We start from the raw sequence: 6,000 nt of genomic DNA, 5'->3' as shown, positions 1-6,000 counted from the left end.
CTGGACCGAGACGCGCAGCTGCTGGAACAGACCTGCTATTCATGTGCCGGCGGCCGCCCGCCCGCCTTGGCATCAGCTGGGGGGGCGAGAGAGGGGGTGGCACACCAATTCTTCATTGTCCAGGCAGTCCCTGGAACAAGCGTCCTTAGACTTTCCGTGACACTTGTGTTCATTACATGTCTGTGCTACCTCTCCGAGTCCAGCTGAGCCTCATGAGGTCACTTGGGCTGGGACGCGGTGATGCAGCCAGTGTACCAAGAGGTTCCTGGCATGGGCTGTACAGCCGATCTCGATCTCTCCCCTCTGTCACCAATGCGCAGCAGAGCATATGGATGAAAAACTAGCTGTTGAAGGGATTAGGTCCAGAAAGTTGTGCTTGCTAGCTGCTGCTGCAAAGATACTGTTACATCTCAGATAAAATTTGCACTTCAGTCTCTTTACAGTCCCTTCTCATTTCTCTCCCCAGCCAAAATGCCTTTCCTTTTCCCTCCCCAACACTTTTTTTTTAGAGGAATTTGATATGTCTGGTCTTAGCTGAAATGAAATCTTGCTTTTTGCTTAAGTTAAAAACAACTACAAATGACGCTGGAATGGAAATGTGTGCAGCCAGAACCAGGTCACAGTGTAGAAAAATATGTTGTTGCTATTAGGTGGAATCCTCAGACAGAAACATCAGTGCAGTTCTCTACATTTTAAAGAAACTCTGCTGCTCTGTGCTACCTGAAGATCAGGTAGGAATGTTTGGCTTTTGAAGGACAATTTCTGTAGTTACAGTAGCACAGAAAACTGATGCTCAGTAATATATTCTGTTTAAACAGTTTAGCCAAATGCATGTTCTAGTACTCCAGCCTGGCTGAAAGTGCTGACAAGTCTGTCAGTAGATGATCCTGTTGCATTGATGCTTCCCAGCAAAAGGCCTCCGTTTGCAATGAAAATACCAGTGCTTAGTACTGCAAGTTCATTTCAAAGTGCTGATGAATTTAACCTCTCTGCATTCCTCTCAAACAGCTTTCCCCTCCCACCCCCCTTTTTTTTCTAAGCACTGAGATGTGTTTAGGGACCACGCTAATGTCACACAGGAAAGCAGGGCTGGGATACAGCTCAGTTCATCCTTAGGGCTTGGCCTAAGGCTGAAAACTCCTCAAGAACCATGAGGCTGATTCTAAAAAGCCAGCGCTCATGGCTCCTACTTTTGAATGAAAATTGAGATCCCCGCATCTTGTTATCACTGAAGTGATTGTTTGAATCCTACAGAGAAATGGAGGTGAGGGGAAGAGGCTACTCATTGCTACTCTTCAGCACCTGCTGGCTTTTGATTTTTAGTGTTTTTTTAATGTAAGAAGCATTCAACCCAAAATGCAGCCATCTATTGCTGCTGTTGACTTGCTTTCCTCGTGGAAATCTGTATGTCAACTAAAAACTCTGCGTAGGTATACCATTGCACAAACATTAAGACAGATTACCTGTTTAAATTTACTTTTCTTAGTGCAGTCTATGAAAAGATGCTATGGCTGATCACTTTATAAATACACGTTATTTATTAATAGGTAATTTATACAAGGTGGATGTACACTGTGTTTGCTGAGACACTCCTGGGAGTTAAAAGGATGCCATGTTCTGCAGGTGCTTTGTGAATAGGCTTCCAGCTAACAATCCATGAAGTCTGGCCAAAGTTTTCTGAGTTCCTATATGTGCCATAAGCATAAAAATAAGTACAAAATATTTCCTATTGGTCAGACAGGAATGAAGTATCTATCATTTTATTCAGTAGATAAATATCACCAGTGTACGAATTTCAGACAAGACTTTATGATATATAACAACGTGCCTTTTTAAAAGTATTTTTAATTAGTTATCTAAATGTTATGTTAGGGGCCTTTTTTTCCTTTTTTTAAACACAGAGAACTATTGCAAAGAGTAATAATCTTGCACTATGTCCCTCAGAATACCTACAGAAATCAGTCAAAACTTACAGTAACCCTTGTGTCCTTGTAGGCACTCCAGTCAAACCAGGTTCTCAATGCCCTCTCCCAAGATAACATAAAAGAGTCTTTCTGCAAAGCATATTGGTCATAATGGCTGCACCAGTGTGGTGGTATATTTCCTGCTCCCCACTCCTCTGGGCCACTCTACTACCTCAGGAATTCCCATCAGGCTTTGGCCTTTCTGGAATGAGTTGGCCAGTGAAGTGTCCGTTTACCATACCAAGAACTCTTGTATGGCAAAGGTGGGAGGCGGCACTGAACATACCAGGGATCATGTTGCCTGGCCAAGGTGGGAAGCAAAAGTGGGAATAATCAATCATCCCCACACCCTTGGAACGTTCCTTCCCTTGATCGTAGCCCAAGTGGAACGGTAACACTGTTACTGGGGTTCTAAACAGTTTCTACTGACTCAGGTTGTGGCCAGGATGGAAACCTACTGATGACTGAAGCCAGTCATCTTGCCACCCTGTACACAGTGATCCTAGGTGAGGCCCCTTGTGTTCTCCTGGAGCACATCGGGCTGTGATCTGCATCTTCCTCCATGTGGGAGGCCTCTTGGAGGTTGTGAACTCTCAAGTTTGAGATACTCAGAGGACTGCTGCCAAAAGCTGCTGACAGGCCTTGGCCAAGGACTCCTCACTTCTCAAGGCTCAGCTCTCACCCACTGAGAAGTGCTGAGACATTTGACGTGACTATTTCACTGAACTCAAGGGGAATATATATATATATTTGCGTCTGTGTGTGTAAATAGATTTAGATACCATATAGCAAGTGTGTGTAAATTGATTCAGATATCATATAGCAAGTGTAGTAAATCCTATCGACTCCGTAAATGTTAAAATCCACCTTAGAGCTGCAGGCTGTTGCTAGGTACAAGCCCTGTAAAAATCCCATCTGTGGTGAATTGGTATAATGATCCTTTAGGTGATCCTGATAGGTTACACGTGCAACCCTTTAGATATAAACCGCCGTTCAAACCTGAGACTAAGATTGGACCTACCTGCACCTAAAGCTTCATCGGAGCTTAGAAAGCAAGGGGCTCTACTCTGAACCTTGTGACTCCATGGCAGAGTCTCCCTTACTCTTTTGTGTCTTTGGTCTCTGTGTTAATAATTTTAGCTCAATTTTACCTTTATTTTCCTTTGTATGTATCATCCGTGCAGCAAGTAATAGACTGAACCTTGCCATTGACCTTTTTTAAGACACACTTTCATAAATTCATATTGAAACCATTATTCCTAATATCTTTGAGGGTGATACTTTGAGTGATCCTAAACCACTCATTTAGCAACAATCAGGCCCTCTTGACGTGTCTGGACGCAAACAAATTAGACTGAGAAAGCTTCAAATAATAAAATTTCTCTTGGAAATTATCTATCTAGGTTATTAATAGCAAAGCTCAGAGCCAAAAAAATGTAAGAGAGGAGTGGGTTTATTTTAACTTGAATTGTAATAGCTGCCCAAGAAAGGAGTGCCTCAATGAACACAATTCTAACTAAGATTTACTTTTTACTGTAAGTGGTACAAAGAGATAAATTTTTTAAAACTATCTTTCTAGTAATTGGTAATTATTCTTCAAGAATACACCACTGTAACAGTACAAAGGTTAGAGTATAGAAAATATAGCCCAGCTTCTAGAAGGGATTGTGTGACATGAATGTCAGCACTCACCAGTGTTAAGACTCAACAACCCCCAAACTCTCTTCCAGTCTGCTTTTTACAACACAAGACAATTGGGACACCTCCAAAACCTGGCTGTTCTAATGGAGGTTGATTGATCTGAGTCCTTCTGGTAATGCGTACTAGAGAAGGATGGAGAAAGAGCAGTGTTCCTTAGAAGGAGGGTGGGGAGCATCTGGGGCATGACGAAGAGCAAGTATGTGATTCTCCTTGCAAAATCAGCCCACGCTAGCTGAGAGTGGAGGGGAGGCTCTGTGGATCAGCCACATTCACTTGGGAGGAGCGTGCATGGCAAAGTTGCTTATTTACACCCCCGTCCTCTTCCCTCCCTTATGCCAGCCAAAGTGTTTGTGCAGCCAGTGAAGAAACCAGACACAAGAACTTTTTCCAGCTAGGAAAAAAAAAAGAAAAAAGAAAAAAAATAAAAGAAGTAAGTTGCAGGCTATTTTTTTTGCCTGGGATCACATCCCTGACCTGCTTCTGCACATAACTGCACAAACACTTATGCTGGCAGTAGGGAGGGCACCCGGTGGGAAATAGAAAAGGCAGCTGGGAGTGGAGAAGGGTGGGGACAAGCCGGTTCAAGCAGCATTGCTGCTGAATGTGTAACCAGTGTTGCAGTGCTGGTGCTACCAATTGGTCTGGCATCTGCAAAGGGGACATGGGAAGAAGAACTCCGGTTCTTGGGCTTTAGTGCTTGCCACTAGAGACTGCTGGCAGCAGAAAGTAGGCCATGCTGTGTGAAGATTCTTCAAGACAAGAACTGCTCTTCCCCACCACTCTCAGATTTGTGGTGGTACTTGAGACATAACCCTAACCAAGACCACAAGAGTTTATGTAGGACAACTACACTTCTAACAGAGCACAGTTATCTGCTCAGGGCACCTTCACTTCTTAACTCTCCTCAGACCCTGATTTTGTGTTACAAAAGTAGTTTGGTTTTGGTTTGGAGACATCCTTTCTCCACCCTGTAACTTCGGGCCACCTCTTCGTTGTATCAGGAAAGAAGTATGCTACTGATCCATTCTGAGCTCATTCACCTGGTTCTCTGAGAAGGTATCAATAGAACTTGACATGTTTAGCCTTACAGAATGAAAAGCAAGAGGGATGCTGATGCCAGCAACAAATCCACTAAACTGGAAAACTCCAGGGAGATCGAAACACAGCATTAGCAGAGAAACTAATTAATAAACCGGCCAAGAAAGAATGCTAGGTTAGAAATTAGGGGAAGGTTCTTGGCTGCCTAAGTGCTGATATTCTGGGGAAGCCAGCCAGTGAGAGTAGCAAGGACAAGCAACTGAACTGGACTGGAGAATGAGTTTGCTGAGTTTACCAGAAGGATTACCTGGTAGGGCTGCCTGTGACAGCCAGGCACTGACTCTGCTAGCCATTCTTGTCCTAGGTCCTGTTTTCTGTGTTTCACTGGTGGTTGTCTATAAAGAGCAAAAATCAGCAATGCAAAAGTGAAGACAAGGGACTAGGTAACCGAGGGCCCCTTTTTTGCAATTTCTCTTGGAGCATTAGCCCCACGGCCTTTCAGTTAATAATTGGATTATAGTTCCTGGTTAGCAGGAGTAGCTTCACCTTTTATAGGAGAGAACCACAGAACATAGTGTAGAGTTTGGAAGAGTAATCATCTTAAAGAAGGCTCTGGAGACAAAGAACACACGGATGAAAGTAATGCTTCTAAAACTCTTCCAGAGGGTGATAAATGAACATGCACTTACCCAATGAATCATTAAATTATATAAAAGCAAGGCTAGAAGGGTTTTTAAGGAGTCACCAATTCCTTCTCCCACTCCAAGATTACAGCAGGTCAGTGGTACCTGTCCCATTAGCACAGACGGTGCTCCAGCCTGCTTTGAGAATGTTCCAGATGGAGAGATTTCTAAGGCAGCCTACCCAGTGCCTCAGTAACACCATCCTAACAGCTAGAAAGGGTTTTGCTAATATCTAATAAAAACTGTCCCTTCTGCAATTTTAGCCTGTTATTCTTATCCTTTCCACGTGGGAGAGAAGAGATTATTTCCTTCCTCTTTGCTGCAGTCGTTTACATTTTTGAGGACTGTTATCATGTCTCTGTTCAGTCTTCTCTATATATAAGAAAACAAAAATTCCTTTGCCGTTTTCTCATAGATTATATTTCATAGGTCTCTGAGTGCTCTTGTTGATCTCTGAACTCTTTCCCATTGAATTATTGGAGTGTTTTGAACTGCTGACAGTCTGCACTAGTGCAGGTGAAAATGGTCATAGGGGTGCAAGTGAGAGAGATAATAGAATAATCTGTGTGTTTGGATTGATAATGGGAGTCTGGAGCACAGACTGCAATTTTCAT

Source organism: Neopsephotus bourkii, unplaced genomic scaffold, assembly GCF_033783945.1.
Source record: "Neopsephotus bourkii isolate Nb327-2 ecotype Australia unplaced genomic scaffold, CSIRO-AGI_Nbou_v1 NB_1183, whole genome shotgun sequence".
In the NCBI taxonomy this organism is placed as follows: domain Eukaryota; kingdom Metazoa; phylum Chordata; class Aves; order Psittaciformes; family Psittacidae; genus Neopsephotus; species Neopsephotus bourkii.
Note: the sequence above shows the minus strand (reverse complement) of the source record.